This window comes from Schistocerca cancellata, chromosome 7 (genome assembly GCF_023864275.1).
Source record: "Schistocerca cancellata isolate TAMUIC-IGC-003103 chromosome 7, iqSchCanc2.1, whole genome shotgun sequence".
Lineage (NCBI taxonomy): Eukaryota > Metazoa > Arthropoda > Insecta > Orthoptera > Acrididae > Schistocerca > Schistocerca cancellata.
In genome coordinates, this window is record NC_064632.1 from 336,662,938 (window position 1) to 336,682,948 (window position 20,011).

Below are 20,011 nucleotides of genomic sequence, written 5' to 3' on the forward strand. Positions count from 1 at the left end.
ACTGGAATATTCCCGTTCACTCCGGATGTCTCCACAGCAGAAGACTTTGCTCCATCGAAGCCGAATTTCCAACAACTCAAGAAATCAAAGTAGTTTAACACGAACCCACGGACAAATGCTGCTACTCAGTGACAGATGATTTGTCTCTGTAGTCACAAATGAAATTCAGAGGATTTATGTGTGAGCAGATGTAGGCCTATCCGTTACTTATTAACTGCCAAAATATGTTCGACCCACAACAAAGAAAAATCTGAGGAAAATACCGGGTGTTAAAAAAGTCAGTATAAATTTGAAAACTGTATAAATCACGGAATAATGTAGACAGAGAGGTACAAATTGACACACATGCTTGGAATGACATGGGGTTTTATTAGAAAAAAATACAAAAGTTCAAAAAAGTATATTGCTAGACGCGTGAAAGATCTCTTGCGTGCGTCGTTTGGTGATGATCGTGTGCTCACCCGCCACTTTCGTCATGCTTGGCCTCCCAGGTCCCCAGACCAGTCTGTGCGATTATTGGCTTTTGGGTTAATGAAGTCGCAAGTGTATCTTGATCGACCGACATCTCTAGGGATGCTGAAAGATAACATACGACGCCAATGCCTCACCATAACTCCAGGCATGCTTTACAGTGCTGTTCACAACGTTATTCCTCGACTACAGCTATTGTTGAGAATGATGGTGGACATATTGAGCATTTCCTGTAAAGAACATCATCTTTGCTTTGTCTTCCTTTCTTATGCTAATTATTGCTATTCTGATCAGATGAAGCGCCATCTGTCGGGCATTTTTTGAAATTTCGTGTTTTTTCGGTCCTAATAAATCCCCATGTCATTCCAAGCATGTGTGTAAATTTGTACCTCTCTATCTACACTCCTGGAAATGGAAAAAAGAACACACTGACACCGGTGTGTCAGACCCACCATACTTGCTCCGGACACTGCGAGAGGGCCGTACAAGCAATGATCACACGCACGGCACAGCGGACACACCAGGAACCGCGGTGTTGGCCGTCGAATGGCGCTAGCTGCGCAGCATTTGTGCACCGCCGCCGTCAGTGTCAGCCAGTTTGCCGTGGCATACGGAGCTCCATCGCAGTCTTTAACACTGGTAGCATGCCGCGACAGCGTGGACGTGAACCGTATGTGCAGTTGACGGACTTTGAGTGAGGGCGTATAGTGGGCATGCGGGAGGCCGGGTGGACGTACCGCCGAATTGTTCAACACGTGGGGCGTGAGGTCTCCACAGTACATCGATGTTGTCGCCAGTGGTCGGCGGAAGGTGCACGTGCCCGTCGACCTGGGACCGGACCGCAGCGACGCACGGATGCACGCCAAGACCGTAGGATATTACGCAGTGCCGTAGGGGACCGCACCGCCACTTCCCAGCAAATTAGGGACACTGTTGCTCCTGGGGTATCGGCGAGGACCATTCGCAACCGTCTCCATGAAGCTGGGCTACGGTCCCGCACACCGTTAGGCCGTCTTCCGCTCACGCCCCAACATCGTGCAGCCCGCCTCCAGTGGTGTCGCGACAGGCGTGAATGGAGGGACGAATGGAGACGTGTCGTCTTCAGCGATGAGAGTCGCTTCTGCCTTGGTGCCAATGATGGTCGTATGCGTGTTTGGCGCCGTGCAGGTGAGCGCCACCATCAGGACTGCATACGACCGAGGCACACAGGGCCAACACCCGGCATCATGGTGTGGGGAGCGATCTCCTACACTGGCCGTACACCACTGGTGATCGTCGAGGGGACACTGAATAGTGCACGGTACATCCAAACCGTCATCGAACCCATCGTTCTACCATTCCTAGACCGGCAAGGGAACTTGCTGTTCCAACAGGACAATGCACGTCCGCATGTATCCCGTGCCACCCAACGTGCTCTAGAAGGTGTAAGTCAACTACCCTGGCCAGCAAGATCTCCGGATCTGTCCCCCATTGAGCATGTTTGGGACCGGATGAAGCGTCGTCTCACGCGGTCTGCACGTCCAGCACGAACGCTGGTCCAACTGAGGCGCCAGGTGGAAATGGCATGGCAAGCCGTTCCACAGGACTACATCCAGCATCTCTACGATCGTCTCCATGGGAGAATAGCAGCCTGCATTGCTGCGAAAGGTGGATATACACTGTACTAGTGCCGACATTGTGCATGCTCTGTTGCCTGTGTCTATGTGCCTGTGGTTCTGTCAGTGTGATCATGTGATGTATCTGTCCCCAGGAATGTGTCAATAAAGTTTCCCCTTCCTGGGACAATGAATTCACGGTGTTCTTATTTCAATTTTCAGGAGTGTATATTATTCCGTGATTTATTCAGTTTTCAAATGTATACTAACTTTTTGACCACGTGGTACATTCTTAGACAAACAAGCTAAAAAGGACGTAACCAAGAAGAGACGAAATAACAGCAACGAACAATACAGAAGCTCTTGGAATAATCTGGACTTAACAGCTCCCTCATATTCAGGAAAAACCTGGCCCAAATCAAAGGAGGGATCTGATGTTTTGAATTTCCTTGGGTGTATTGAAGTCTACAAGAAACGTAGCACGGAATGCTGGATTGTGATACTTGCGCCAAATGGTGGCATGAAGGATTCGTAGGTTATGAAGGAAATGGTGAATTTTCTTGTGAATTATGTTATAGCGTAGTGTTTCACTACATGTCGCGTACAATTACCAGACAATGCGGCTTAGAGTACGAACTAGCAGTATTTTAAATATGTTGACACTTAAAGTTTACGTTAATAGTTTGGCAGCTGCAACTTATATAACTGTGTATTGTTCCCAAATAAACAAGCAATAAATTAGTACAAGAAAAAAATTCTCTTAAGATGCTCATTTACTAGATATGAGAGGTTAAATACTAAGTGCGTACTCTTTCCCGACTTTCCCCTACATAGCGGCAGAGGACAATTAGAGTGAGTGTAAAACACCTCTACTACATCTGCATTTTGGCGTAAGGATGGCGAACTGTGTAAGCGTAACATTGAAATGCCTATGATAAACTCAACAAAACTTCGTAAAGTTATGACGTAGCTGGTTAAATATATTGCTGAGATGTCCTTAGCGGAGTTGTGAAGGAAATAACACGCAGCATTGATCGAAAGCGAACAATATTAGTGACGAATCGAGAGTTTTGAGTGTTTTTGGACAGACGGATGATGGTGACGATGACTTTTAACACATGTGGGATGCGGTGGCAGCTATAAAGTGTTGATTTCTAAAGTATAACTTTGGAAATATTGGTGACATTCTAAGCAACACGTGTTCATACGGCTTACCATCCGGATTAACTGCTGTTGCACTAGCACATCGCTATGAATTCTAAGAAACAGGATGACATTGCGTAAGGGAGGGGCTGTTAATGAAGCGTAATTGTTCAACACCTGGAGAAACAACCAAATTTTGCACGGTTTCTGCTTACTACCAGGAGAGAATGCTGTCTGGCTGAGAGTTCCTACTACCACTGTTTATGAAGATGGATCTAAGATGTGTAAGTAACTGTTAGTACTAGGTAATATATATTTATTCGAATAACTCTTTTGGAGAGTGCAGTAAATCGACTTTGGTTTTCCTTCTTTGCATACAATTTACTATGCAACCACACTTCGTTCATCCTTCGACAGTGTCGTTCCTTTTCTTCCTGGGTATACGTTCTTCCTTTTGCAGACCTCTTTCTTCCCTGATACCCTGCCTTTTGTGTTGCTTCTCTGCAAAGTATTCTATTGCCTATTATGTCCATTCGAATTCTTGTGTTTGTCATATCTTCTTCAATTTCGGTGATACATGTGACTTTGGATTTGTAGAAGGTCAGTAACTTGAAGATCTGTATGGATAGTCTGTTACTATCGGTTCTTTAAGTGTGTTCATAAAACTGTAGTCTTCTTTTCCTTATTACATCAATTTTCTATTTTAAAATACAGCTCTCTACTTGATCTTAATTTCCATTCATCATTACTACGACTTCAAGGTCTCAGTATCTTCCTTGAATTCGTCTTTAAACTTTTTGAAGGTCGTTAAATCTTTTAAGTTTCAGTGTTTCTGCTTCATGCAGTGTTCCAAGCCTTATCATTGATAATGTCTTAGTTCTGCGTTCCACGACAAAGTTTCTTTTGTTATATGGGACTATATTTCATGCACTCCATTTTCTATGGCTATTCTTTCTTTTTTGTTGCTTATTGTCCATTCTCCTATGTACTTAAAACAATTTGTTTTAGATGTTGCGTTGTTATGAATTTTATGATTTTGAGGGGTGTCAGAGATAATTGCCATGAAATAGGTTTTTTCAAAACGTATTTTTACTCCTATTCTGTCGCTTGCTCCTGTAGCTCTATGATTTGTTCATTGTCAGTAATTAACGCCAAGTCATCTGCAAAAGCTAGACAATGTGTGGTAATTTTATTCAGGTTTCTTCCTAGTTGAACACCCTTAGTGGTGATGGATTTTCTCCATTTTTCGCTATCTTCCCTAATGCGCAGTTAAAAAGTAGGACTGAGAAACCATTCCTTTGTCTTATTCCTGATTTTATTTCAGAAGGTTTTGACAGATGCCTCATAAATTTTACTTTTGATTTGTTTCTGAAAGTTCATTTAATTATTTCTGTTGATTTATTTCCAAGCTGAATTATTTTCTAATGTTGACTAGTACATTATCAATTGCATCATGTGCCTTTTTTTTAAATCTACGTAAGTTATAACATATTTCAAGTTTCTGTTTTTCATCATTTCTATTATGTCCTTTACATTCAGTATTTTCTCTGTACAAGAACTTCCCTTGCTGAAATCTGCTTGACATCCTCTTAGCTGTGAGCCGAGTATTCCTTCAGTTCGTTTTAAAAATGACATGTACAAGCTCTAATATGTCACTGGCAAGAAGAAGAGCCCTCTATAACACTTAGGATCAGTTATTTTTTTAGATAGTGACCTATTAGGGCTGTTTGTTGTCCTAATTTCATTACAGGTTTCTGTTATACATAGAATAATGCAATTGCCAATGTCAATAAATTTCACCAACAGCTGTGTAACTTAAGATGTTATTTTATTTCATTTTGAAGGCTAACAGTTTCAGCATTTTACTGTGCCATGTCCAGGCCCCATATGCATGTCTCCAAAATATATTTTTTGTCATTTGGAATATTTGGAGAGATGCATTCGGGACTGAAGATGGCATAGTGAAATAAAGAACCTGGTAGCCTTCGAAATAAAATAAAATAAAATAACAACTTACTGAGCTGTTGGTGAATTTCATTGACTTTGTCAGTTACTTAATCAGCCGATGCCCTCTGTCCGTCATGGACCAACGGAGATAGAATAATATTGTCTCTAGGTTATTTCCACAGTTCAGCAGCTGTACTGTCTTCTCTTGGTGCTTTGTTATTTTTAAGTTATTTTATGATTTCTGTAATTTCTCCTTTGTTGGTGGCTTTCAGTCTGGTTGTACTTGAATTACATTATAAAAATTAAATTCTACTTTTGGTTCATAGCGGTTGTGTAGTTCTTTGAAGTTGTCCACAAATACTCTGTAGTCCTCAGTGTCATTATGCGCAGTCTTCTGCGTTTTAGGCTCTATAAACGGTGTACTTGGTAGTGTGTACTCCTTTAAACAATTTGTGAGTGTTTTATATAAGTTTCTTGTGTTGTCCTGCATTAGTGTGACTCAATTGAAGTTACATGACCTTTTACATGTTGTACTATGATCTTTTTGAGACCTTTTGATGCATCTTTACTTACTTCTATAAAATTTCTCGTGTTTTTGCCATTTTTTTTGTGTTCCACATATTCCAAAATTGTTTCCTCATGACAGTCATCATCGCACGAAACACGTTTCCAGTTGTTTTTGAGAGGGATAGTTTCTTATGTAAATTAAAAAATACCTTTTTGAAGTTGTTCCCAACATTTAGGTATTCTTTTGGCAACTACTTTTGTAGTAATTTTCTCTGTATTACACTACTGGCAATTAAAATTGCTACACCAAGAAGAAATGCAGATGATAAACGGGCATTCATTGGACAAATATATTATACAAGAATGACATGTGATTACATTTTGATGCAATTTGGGTGCATAGATCCTGAGAAATCAGTACCCAGAACAACCACCCCTGGCCGTAATAACGGTCTTGATACGCCTGGGCATTGAGTCAAACAGAGCTTGGATGGCGTGTACAGGTACAGCTGCCCATGCAGCTTCAACACGATACCACAGTTCATCAAGTGTAGTGACTGGCGTATTGTGACGAGCCAGTTGCTCGGCCACCATTGACCAGACGTTTTCAATCGGTGAGATATCTGGAGAATGTGCTGGCCAGGGCAGAAGTCGAACATTTTCTGTATCCCGAAAGGCAACATGCGGTCGTGCATTACGCTGCTGAAAAGTAGGGTTTCGCAGGAATCGAATCAAGGGTAGAGCCACGGGTCGTAACACATCTGAAATGTAACGTCAACCGCTCAAAGTGCCGTCAATGTGAACAAGAGGTGACCGAGACGTGTAACCAATGGCACCCCATACAATCACTCCGGGTGATAGGCCAGTATGGCGATGACCAACACACGCTTCCAATGTGCGTTCACAGCGATGTCGCCAAACATGGATGCGACCATCATGATGATGTAAACACAACCTGGATTCATCCGAAAAAATGGTGTTTTGCCATTGTGCACCCAGGTTCGTCGTTGAGTACACCATCGCTGGCGCTCCTGTCTGTGATTCAGTGGCAAGTGTATCCGCAGCCATGGTTTCCGAGCTGATAGTGCATGCTGCTGCAAACGTCGTCGAACTGTTCGTGCAGAGGGTTGTTATCTTGCAAACGTCCCCACCTGTTGAATCAGGGATCGAGACGTGGCTGCTCGATCCGTTACCGCCATGCGGATACGATGCCTGTCATCTCGACTGCTAGTGATACGAGGCTGTTGGGATCCAGTACGGCGTTCCGTATTACCCTCCTGAACTCACCGATTCCGTATTCTGCTAACAGTCATTGGATCTCGACCAACGTGAGCAGCAATGTCGCGATACGATAAACAGCAATCACGATAGGCTACAATCCGACCTTTATCAAAGTCCGAAACGTGATAGTATGCATTTCTCCTCCTTACACGAGGCATTCAAACAACGTTTCACCAGGCAATGCCGGTCAACTGCTGTTCCTGTATGAGAAATCGGTTGGAAACTTTCCTCATGTCAGCACGTTGTAGGTGTCGCCACCGGCGCCAAACTTGTGTAAATGCTCTGAAAAGATAATTATTTGCATATCACAGCATCTTCTTCCTGTTGGTTAAATTTCGCGTCCGTAGCACGTCATCTTCGTGGTTTAGCAATTTCAATGGCCAGTAGTGTATTTCTGCATGTCCAACTTTCTGGGTTGGTATTGGTTCTTTTTTCTAAAAATTGATATAAATTTTTTAATTTAATGATACACAAGTAGTGGTCTGAATCGATACCAGTGCCCATTTACTAGATATTATTATCTGAAAAAAGTCGAATATTTTATACTCCTGAAATAACTAAAAAGAAAATTTTACTCATCTGTACTGCTAATTGTTGGCGGCTAAAACACTCACACAGTCATCCAATTGCAAATAGACTGTCTAAATACATCTAAGGCAACAAAAGTCTGATTTTCGGAATTTCATATACCTGTTCGCCGACGTAAGGTAATTAAAATTCTGTTATCATCGTTAAAATTTCTGCCCTTTTATAGTATTACTATATTCGGTTGAGAGCCACCATGCACAGCATAACAAATAGAGTGCCTGTTTCAAACCTTTTCTGTTTAGTAACGTTGCTGTTACCTAAATAGCAAATGTGTGTTTGCCGCACGTCTTTACATACAGATAGCTGCTGTTAAAACGAGGCGCGGGAAGCTGAGCCGTGCTGCAATATCCGGGCTGTGGGAGAGCCGTCGACACGAACAGGAAGAGTGGCGGGACCGCAGCTGTGGGGAGAGTTGGCGGCAGGTGGGCAAGTGCTGGCGACCATTAGGCGCTGCTCCGCCGGGCAGGTATCCATTACCGGCCGCTCCCTGAACTGCCACTGTACCGCGGGGGGCCAAGAGGTAATGAGGCGCAGCCGATGGTCGCGTTCTGCTGCTCTGGAGGGCGACACGAAACTCGATAGTGCTCTGCAATCTGTGTCACACGCGACTTTCGGCAGTGAACGAGGTTAAAAAGTTGTCTGTAAGGTATTATTTGTTGATACAATCACTTTTTTATGAAACAATCACACGCGGGTTCAGCCACATTCGTCATCTTCAGGTGCAACAAGAAATAAAGAAGGTCTTATATTAAGGCATTAAAGCAAGTAAAATTCCCTGAGTTGTTCGGGGATAGATAATGGTGAGCCACATACGTTAAAGTACTCTTGTGACAGCTGATAGAACACATTTTTACTATTCCAGATAGTAAAAAAAAACAGCAATCACTACAAGAAATGCATATAACTTAAAGACCTGTCACCCAACATTTGACTTTGCTGATGACATTTCACGTTTCTCTCTGCGTAATTTAAGATACAGCTTTCAACTAAATCCGGGTTATCAACCAGCTCTTTTGGTTCGTACTGACTGATGGATAAATTATATTGATTAAGCAGTGCAGGTAAATTGGAAGGTAGGCCTAAGACGTCAGTCAGTTTCTTGTGCTGTAGAGGAATAGGATGACAATACCGTTTGGTGTTAAGGTCGTAACCCATGATGTCTGTGTAACACAGTCACAGATCTTGCCATTAATTTCGTGACATTCTCCGTGAGCAGCGTGTTTCTGGAAAACTGAATAGGATTTGATGCCAACAATTTGAAAACAGAATCTTCTGAAAAGTTATCATGATGTCCATCCATTGCTACATTTCTTTTTCTTATGCTACGGGTTAGATCTTCGTTCTTACAGAAGGGAAAAATGCAAAATTTAGTAATAGCATGAACCTACGAAACTAGGCTGAAGAAGACAACATTTTGGCAGCTATACAGTATAACGAATAAAATGTCCCTTAACAGTTTATTCACGGAATAATGTAGGCAGAGAGAGGTAAAAATCGATACGCATTGAAACCAAATATCAGTGCAAAACTTGCACAACAGATGGTACTGGACAGCAACATGTCAGTGAACCCGCTATAAAATGACTTTTAGTGTGTGTGTGTGTGTGTGTGTGTGTGTGTGTGTGGTGTGTGTGTGTGTTGTGTGTGTGTGTGAGAGAGAGAGAGAGAGCCTATCTGACAAATATCTGCTGAAATGTACGACAATCATGCAAGATGGTGCTCCTTACCATATAGCTAGGCTTGTGGAAAAATCTTTTGCGTATAACATTTGGTGAGGATCACATACTGAGCCACCACGTCCGTCATGCATGACCTCACAAATCCCCAATCCTCAAGCCGAAGTGATTGTCGATTTCGAGGTTACCTGAAGTCGCAAGTTTACCGCGATGGTGCGACCTCTTTAGAGACGCTAAAAGACATCATCAGAGGCAATTTATTACCACCCCTACTGGTACGATGTACAGTGCTGTTCACAACATTGTTCCTCCACTATAGACGTAGTTGATGAATGACGGCCGACATATTGTGTATCTGTTACTAAAGAAGCTAAAAATCAGTTGTTATGATAATTATTGCCGTTGTATCATACTAAGCGCCGCCTGTTACTCATTCCAAGCATATTTTTGGTTGTATGCTTTTCAGGCGTGTGTGTCAAATTTACTTCTCTATGTTCATTATTCCGTGAAGTATTGGTTTTTAAAAGGTTAACGAACTTTTCAGTCACTTTGTGTAGTGCAAGACACAATAGCCCCTACGCAGATAAAATTTTCCTACTAGTGAACTAAATAAAGTGTTATAAAAATGCATGTGGATCGCACCTACGAGCGTTGTTTTGTGAACAAATACTCATGCCTTATCAAACTGAACATGTACCGAAGAAATTGATGAACGATCAAAACCTTAAAGTAAAGATGAAAGAAGTAGACGGTTAGACTTTTTAGGAAAACGGGAGATTCATATTACATTATTACATAACAGAGGGAACCAAAAAACTCATCAATGGGCAGGCTGAGTTTGCAATATACAGGGTGAGTCACCTAACATTACAGCTGGATATATTTCGTAAACCACATCAAATACTGACGAATCAATTCCACAGACCGAACGTGAGGAGAGGGGCTAGTGTAATTGGTTAATACAAACCATAAAAAAATGCACGGAAGTATGTTTTTTAACACAAACCTACGTTTTTTAAAATGGAACCCCGTTAGTTTTGTTAGCACATCTGAACATATAAACAAATAAGTAATCAGTGCCGTTTGGTGCATTGTAAAATGTTAATTACATGCGGAGATATTGTAACCTACAGTTGACGCTTGAGTACCACTCCTCCGCTGTTCGATCGTGTGTATCGGAGAGCACCGAATTACGTAGGGAACCAAAGGGAACGGTGATGGACCTTAGGTACAGAAGAGACTGGAACAGCACATTACGTCCACATGCTAACACAATTTTATTGGTCTTTTTCACTGACGCACATGTACATTACCATGAGGGGTGAGGTACACGTACACACGTGGTTTCCGTTTTCAATTACGGAGCGGAATAGAGTGTATCCCGACATGTCAGGCCAATAGATGTTCAATGTGGTGGCCATCATTTGCTGCACACAATTGCAATCTCTGGCGTAATGAATGTCGTACACGCCGCAGTACATCTGGTATAATGTCGCCGCAGGCTGCCACAATACGTTGTTTCATATTCTCTGGGGTTGTAGGCACATCACGGTACGCATTCTCCTTTAACGTACCGCACAGAAAGAAGTCCAGAGGTGTAAGATCAGGAGAAAGGGCTGGCCAATTTCTGCGTCCTCACGTCCTATGAAACGCCCGTCGAACATCCTGTCAAGGGTCAGCCTAGTGTTAATTGCGGAATGAGCAGGTGCACCATCATGCTGATACCGTATACGTCGACGCGTTTCCAGTGGGACATTTTCGAGCAACGTTGGCAGATCATTCTGTAGAAACGCGATGTATGTTGCAGCTGTTTGGGCCCCTACAATGAAGTGAGGACCAATGAGGTGGTCGCCAATGATTCCGCACCATACATTTACAGTCCACGGTCGTTGTCGCTCTACCTTTCTGAACCAGCGAGGATTGTCCACGGACCAGTAACGCACGTTCCGTAGATTGACTGCCCCGTGGTTTGTGAAACCCGCTTCATCGGTTAACAGGTACAACTGTAACGCATTCTCTATTAATGCCCATTGATAGATTTGCACTCGATGATTAAAGTCATCACCATGTAATTGCTGATGTAGTGACGCATGAAACGGGTGAAAGCGGTGACGATGCAGTATACGCGTGACACTACTTTGACTCAGTCCACCGGTTCTCGCAATGTCCCGTGTACTCATGTGTGGGTTTATGGCAACAGCAGCTAACACACCAACTGCACCCGCTTCTCCTGTGACGGGCCTGTTACGGACCCGTTTGCGTGCTACGACCATACCTGTTGCATACAGTTGAAGATAGATGTTTTCCAATGTGCGGCACGTTGGATGCTCTCTGTCCGGGTACCGTTCTGCATACACCCTGCAGGCTTCAGCTGCATTTCGTTGACACTCGCCATAGATGAGTATCATCTCCGCCTTTTCAGAGTTCGAATAGACCATGGCCACAGTTCCTACAACACTACACTATCACAGACGTCTGGTAACACGGTGTACTACAGTTGGTCTGCGTGCGGAGACGAATGCAGAATAACAATAGCAGCAAGCGCTACATGCGGACACTCCAACAGCTAGACCAAACCACAATAGTGCACTACAGCCACACTCGTAAACACGTTCGTCATCGTAAACATGTCCCTGCTCGCCGACCGTGGGGTCTTTTTCGGCGCTGTCAATTCTAACCTGTGATTGTGCTTTTTGCGGGATGTTACTGGCCCAGGTTAGTCTCTGTATCTACAGAGGGCAAGATCTGTAGTGCTGACAATGATGGTAGGCGGCACTTCTCATTAATGTATCCTGTTTGGTTATTATTCTAATATTCACACATTTACGCGACCTTTTACAACACTGGACATAGCTTTCTTATATGTAGCCCAAAGGTGTCCGAAGCACTTCTATTGTTCCACAGAACCAGTGAAATTTAATAAACAAGAACGATAGACTCGTAGGGTAACAATGAGAGATTGTTATACTAAAAACTAGGTTAAATACAATGAAAAGTATATAAATAATGAATAAGAGAGGTTAGTCGTTTTGGTGTCTAGCACACGAACGTGTCGACAAATCAGAAGCTAGTTCAGTACAAATGGCGGACTCTCCCACGGGACTGGTACGTACTGTACCATCTGTCGCTTGTACCTCACTCCACTTTTGTACCATATGCTACTTCACGTGTATCAAGCTGCATCAAGGCGACCTTCTAGCAAAATAAAATACTGGCGGCCACAGCCAGGAATATCAAAACCTGGCAGTCGGAAGAGAAGCGTCAGCGTCTAGCATCGGTAGCTGCATGTCGGCGTTTTTACTGACTTAACAACCAGTAGTCTATTTTTATATCTTACTTGTAACTGACTGAATTACTTTTGTAATAATTGTCATGTTTTATGATTTTCAAAAGTCAACACTGCCTTATATATGATGCGCGTGTAAAAATAGGAAGGAAAGAGAGGTATCCGTTGTTGTATTTATATAATTCACTAATCTTTTGTACTACGTTCGGTTCACAACAGAAGAACATTTCTTCAGTAAATGCCACATTACTTAGCTCTCAAGTAGACGTATATTAGCAGCATCTTTTAGCTCACAAGTAGACCTAGTATAAATGTTTTAATTTCCTTTAAGGCTTACTATAACTTTGTTATTATTTCTTGTAGAATCCGAAAAAGGGCTGCACGGCTGAAACCGATTATGACTCATGAAACCGTGATTTTGTCAAAAAAACAAGAACTGTGAGAAGTTTAACGTCATCTTCTTAAACTAAATGTCGATATTCAGATAAAACATCAGAATTCCAGATTTAATCTCCGCTTAGTTGCAATATAAATTAACCCTAATGAGAATAACAAGCTATTGCCAAATGAGACGTAATTACGCTAATGCCCGTAAAAGCGCCGGTTATAATTATAAACTGTGTTTTTACTATGTCATTTCAAAAAGTATTTTAACAAAGGGTTGCGAATTTTAGAAACATTTGTGTTCATTTTTTTTAAAAGCTGCTATTGTTTTCCATGTTAATGCAGTTGTCAGAGCCATCATGAATGGTCTTACTATCTACGTCTTGCAGATATATGGAAGTTTTATGCAGTCTTAAATGTATTAAGTTCGGGAATGATTGAATATATACTTCAATTGAAACATAGTCGTTCTAACAAATGTCATTATCTTCTTCTTCTTCACACCATGGAGTAGATTACTTAGCTTGTGGGCTTGTAGCTCATAGCGATTCAGTACACACGATCTTTCTGCAGTCTTTATAATTAGGTTTATTGGTTGACTCTATATGTTATAATTTTGCTCTTCAAATCGAATACTGTCCCTCTGCTCTTATCTGAGTGTACCGTATTTGGCCAATCAGAATGCAGTCTTTCACTGCCTTGAGAAATTTCGTCTCATCTGACATAATTTTCCTTGTGCCTTTGTTAGACAGTAACATTTCACCTACATATAATATTACTCGAATCTCCAGAGTTGGATAAAGCTTTAGTTTGATTACAGTTTTGGTTTTATATTTCAGGGTGCTGCGACTTGTTCGGAAGATACGTTGAGATTTGCAAAGTTATGTTTTTATTAAACGTTGCTGCAAACAGGGGAAGCGGCATCACAGTGACTGCTTTCAAACCAAACGTACAGCGCTAACACAAGGTCTCATTGTGTGGGGTGCTGTTGGGAACCACCACAATACACAGTCGGTGCGTGTCAAGGGAACTGTCACCAATGTGACCTCCGTGAAAGACATACTGCGACCCGTATCCGTATTCTTGCTGCACAATACCCCCGACGCCATTTTTCAGCAAGACAATGTACTATCACATGTTGCCGAACTAATTCGTGCCTTCTTTGCTTCACAGGAAGTCAGCCTCTTGCCCTGCCCCCCCCCCCCCCTCAGATCATCACACTTGTCGCCAGTCGAGAATATGTTGCATGTGGTTAGAAAGAACGACGGGTGCAGGGCTGTAATCAAATGCAACCACGACAGATGAACTTTGGGAACGGGTGAACGCAGCATGAATGGCTATACCACAGGACGCCATTCGCGCCTTATACGAGTCGAAGCCATCACGCATGGAATAAGTTACAAGGGCCTTTGGCGGACCCTATGCCTGCTAGGCCAAAGGATACATGATGAACCGAGGTGTCTGAAATGCTTATCATTCCCGCAGAACATACTAATGTAAATTTCCTTTGAATATGAACGTACTATCTCTAGTCATTCAAGGTGTTAAGGTGTTGTGTGCTTTCTGAACATAAGAGTACACTCATGGAGACGTTGAGTTATTTGCACTCTTGTGTAAGGTCCGAGCCTAAAGTTGTTACAATGACATTCCCTAACTGTTTCATACTTTAATAGCTTCACTCCTTGACAGTAATAAGCAGACTATCAGAAAAGGGCATACTCTAAAAGAAGGTGACGTGTCTGACGAAATTCTTGTAAGACAGAGTGTAGGAATTGTTCGCCGTCGTGACTTGTATTACAACATAGTTTTTTAAATTAGCGTCATTTCTGTAGCTGACACAGACTCTAGATCTCAGATTTCTGTAAGTCAACGCCAAAAGTCGGTAACTTTTAAACAGAATTTAACCTTCATTTTTGCATATTAAGTTTGTAAAATGTAAATCGCGAACAGACTTAATTCTGATTCTTCGTCGAAGGCATAATTTTCATTCGGTTCACTGGAACGGTCACTCTAGCACTCGTATTCGCAAATGTGTGTAACACAAAGCGGTTAGAAACGTGCAGTCGCAGGCAGCGTGCTCTCTGGAGAGTGTAACCTCTTTCCGGTGAATACATCATCCCTAAATGTCAGACAATGACAGTTAATTGTCCTTCAGCTGTGAGCAGTGTGAATGTCACGTCACGGACGGACAGCAGCAGAATGAACTAACACAGTTACACAATGCAAGCTTTCACGGGCCGTATTTGCGTCATTGCTGACATTAGTTATATGTGCATAAGGCCGTGGCCAAAGTATATTCTTCGGTGTAACGTTTCTTCTTCAATTGTTGAAGATATCATCAGAGAGACACTTTTTAGTACATGTTATTTCCTTGTCCACGCTCACTTTCCGACACTATCTTACGTAATCTCATGATGAAGAAAAGTATACCATATTGTATAGAAGGTTGTAAATCGTACGGCTAAGATTTTGCCGTTTGATGACGCAAACGGATGTTAAATTCAACGTTTTCTCTGAGTCACGCGCAATTTTTAATCGATCGGAGCAGCAAAATTCAGATAGGGAAGATGCGGCTATGTTCGACGGAAGGTAACGCAGAATAGTTGCTGGAGACGCAAGGCCACTGAAAGATGTCGGAAGCTGGGTCCCGGAGATTAGGTTAGATTAAATTTACTTTCATTCCAATTGATCCGTAGTGAGGAGGTCCTCCAGGACGTAGAACATGTCAGAAAAACAATAATACATGACAAATATTTACAACTCAAACAAATACGCTAAAGTACCATTCCACAGGTCCCAAGTGGATTGATCTTCACTGTTTTAATGAACACTATATGAAAGAATCATTTCGCAAGTACTAATGCACTGAATTTAAAATAAAGAAGTTTTTTTATTTATTTGTAATGTAAGAAACGTGTAACACAACTACTACAATACTTATTTAAAATGATCACATTAGTGCACTGAAATGGTGCAGAAGTTAGATTGTACTTACACACACATACACCACACACACACACACACACACACACACACACACACACACACACTTATTTACAATGAACACATTACTGCACTGAAATTGTGCAGAAGTTATATTGTGCTTATACATACCGGGTGATCAAAATGTCAGTATAAATTTGAAAACTTAATAAACCACGGAATAATGTACATAGAGGGGTAAAAATTGACACACATGCTTGGAATGACATGGGGTTTTATTAGAACAAAGAAAAAGTATTGCTAGACACTTGAAAGATCTCTTGCGCACGTCGTTTGGTGATGATCGCGTGCTCATCCGGCAGTTTCGTTATGCTTGCCCTACCAGGTCCCCAGACCTCAGTCCGTCCAATTATTGGCTTTTGGGTTACCTGAAGTCGCAAGTGTATCATGATCGACCGACATCTCTAGGGATGCTGAAAGACAACTTCCGACGCCAATGTCTCACCATAACTCCGAACATGCTTTACAATGCTGTTCACAACATTATTCCTCGACTACAGCTATTTTTGAGGAATGATGGTGGAAATATTGAGCATTTCCTGTAAAGAACATCATCTTTGCTTTGTCTTACTTTGTTATGCTAATTATTGCTATTGTGATCAGATGAAGCGCCATCTGTCGGACATTTTTTGAACTTTTGTATTTTTTTGGTGTTAATAAAACCCCATGTGATTCCAAGCATGTGTGTCAATTTGTACCTCTCTATCTACATTATTCCGTGATTTATTCAGATTTCAAACTTCTACTGACTTTTTGATCACCCGGTATATACACACAAATCAGTTGGTCCTACTGAGAAATTCATCAATGGAGTAGAAGGAGTTGGCCACCAATAAATCCTTTAGGCTCCTCTTAAACAGAATTTCATTGGTTGTTAAGCATTTCATGGCTGCTGGCAAGTTATTGAAAATATGTGTTACTGAATAATACACACCTCTTTGTATAAGACAAGTGACTTTAAATCCTTGTGAAGTTTATTCTTATTTCTAGTATTGATTCCACGAATTCAGCAGTTGGTTTGAAAAAGTGATATATTTTTAATGACAAATTTCATTAAGGACAAATACATTTGGGAGAGGGCCGAGGGAGTCATCTCAAATGTTCTAGGACCTCGGCGTAGGAATACTTCCCCAGTTACAGGTTGTGCTTCATCTCTGCTGACATTTTTGGCAACAGGAAGGTACTCGCTGATCTTTTCATTCAGTTTTTTGTAGCAGGAAGTCCGTAAAATATGAATCACTACTTACCTTAACTTTTGTAAGGATAAGGAACAAAGTAAACCGACGTTGGTGGAATGTATAGTCATCGTGATGTAAGCTATAACCACAGAGAACTTGGGTGCAGTCTTGACAGTGTCTCAGTGGAATTTCATTAAAGGCAGCGTAACCCAGTGGTGCTCAACTGTCACTGCTCTGACGGGGTGCCTCAGGCTCGTTGCCCCTTCCTCACCCTCCATGCAGCTCCCCCCTCAACCTCCCCCCCTGCTTCACCACACTTTCAGGGTAATTACACCGGGTAACGACCGGCACAGGTTATTGCCCGTCACGTCGGGACCCAGTAATTTATTGGATTACTTGAAGGGGATAGCGGGTGGAAAGAAGGGAATAAGAAGACAGAGAAAACGAGAGTTTGTAAATGTAATAGAGGTTTTTTTTCAGTTAAAAGGATTTACAGTGTACCAATTTTTAAAATATATGTGTGAAAATGTGAGTGGTTGATTAAGATAAATGTGTAACATGTAATATTCGGTTATTTCATCACAATCGTCCTGATACTAAGGTAGGTAGGAAGGAAGGAAGGAAGGAAGATAACTTTTAATGTCCCGTCGACGTCATTAGAGATGGAGCACAAGGTCGGACTGTTCCAACGATGGGGAAGAAAATCGATCGTATCGTTTCAAAGAAGCCATCCCGCCTTGAGCGATTCAGGGAAATCACGGAAAACCGAAATTTGGGCGGCCAGGCGCGGATTGTAACCGTCTAATTCGAATGCAGTGTGCTAACCTTACCGCCACCTCACTAGGTACTAATGTAGATTAGACGCGTTGGGGAAAGGAAGCTAAATGTCTCCTTCAGATAACGAATTTCTTTGGAGTCTTGCACACTGTTCACTTACCAAACCAATAATCACACCATTCGCAATAATTTTCAGTTTCGGGCCATATATTTTTATATTAATACATAGAACATAACATGGGGTCTCACCGAAAAAGGAAGATGAACGGCCTACTAATTAGGAACAGTTCTTGTGCATTTTCGTAATTCCTGTGTTTATGTTACGCTGGAGAACTGTGCGGTTAAGAATGAGGTGAATTGAAGAGACAGCTGCCAACACATTTATCAGAAGTTGCGTACCTCAATGGGTTTACATTCACTTTTAGACTATAGGGACATAAGCCGCCAGAAGTCCTTCAAAGTTTGTTTGATTTATTTCTGATACGCGTTGAAATGTGCTTCCGTGAGTAATGCAGATATTCAGTCAACGAATGAGACACCTAATGTGGGCTACGTTTGTTCATAAGAACAACTTCAGAGTTGTACTATATTTGGTCATATGGTCGGCAGCCAGGCGAATCTTAATGTGCTCCTCCACCAGCACTATCCTGTGGCCTTTATTTTCAATTTATGAAAAAGAAATCTTAGTCGCTGGTGATTTTTCAGGGTGGAAGGGTCATATTCCATTAAAATTTTTGTTCGTAATGGCTCTTTCAGAGATGTTTTAGACGTGTTCGGAATAATTCCTAGTTCGGTTTAGTTTTACCAAATGACGGACAGACGTGTGAGGGCGACATAAATACCACGAAAAACAGGTGTGATTGGCAGATATACCCCTTATCAATGATGCAAGTTAGTTGCTGAACTGCCATCTGTCAAAAATAGAATTGTCCATGATTTATATGTGTATACTGACGACGAACGAAAATTTGTTCCAAGGCCAGGATTCGAACCCAAGTTTCCTGTTCACTAGGCAGATGTGCTAACCACTGTGCCCCCCTGTCTTAGTGGCTTTGCAGAACTGGACGGACTACACTATCACGCCTCCCTTCTCAGTCCAAGTAGCCACACGCGCCTCATTCACCTGGTATTCCCCCTGAACTTAAACAGCAATGCAGATTCTCTCCAACTGTGTTAGAACGAGACCTCACTACTGCGTGAAATAAAGGCATAGATACTTAAATAAAATGAAACTGTATGGTATCAGAGACCTTCTCGAACATACCTGCTGCATGCATGCAGATTGAAGTGACGAATGAAAATTGTACCAAAGTCGGGATTCGAATCTTTGTCTATTGCTCCCTAGGCTGATGCACTAACCATTCCTCGAGTTCAGGGGTAATACCAAGTGGGCTGAGGCATGAATGTAGATCTGGATTCAGGAGGGAGGAATGCTAGGGTAGCCCGTAGTTACCGCATCTGGTTAGTGAACAGGAGACTTGATTTCTAATCCCAGACTTACTACAAGTTTTCGCTCTTAACTTTCGTGAGCATATACAGGATCTTCGAAAATTCCGGATTCAGACTTCACAAACTTTTCGATGGGAGTGAGTAGATAATATTTTGAGTAGAAACCCATTTTCAGAAACGTACAGTTTCTATTCTACGACAGTTTCGATTCAGATGTGTAAAGTGTCCACGTCTGCTGACAGAAAGAGAAAAGTCTCACAGTTGCTGAACTGAAACAGTCGTAGAAAGGAATCGGCACTTTTCCGGACATTGCTTTCTATTCAGAGTGTTATGTACTCATTCCTCTCTACAAGTCCCAGAATTTTCTAGCGGTAATGTTTGAACACCCTGTATACATCACAGATATGTGAGACTTGGAAAAAGGAACCATGTAGATTCACTCGGTAAAGCTATCCGTCAATTCTGTTCCGCTATAGTCCGTACATCGTCCAATTTAATTATTTCTTCTTCTCTCTTAAATCTGTCCGCATCTTCATCAATTTTGATGGATTCTCAACGTAGCTGTGGATAATAATTCGTCACTATAGATCAAATTAGGTTAGCACGGTTTGATGACCGAGGACCTGCTTTTCCACAGCTGATTTTCCCTAGTCGACAACTTGTTTTGTGTTCTTACAGATGTGTATTATGCTTCTATTCCAGTGTAGAGCTCACCACACATTGAAT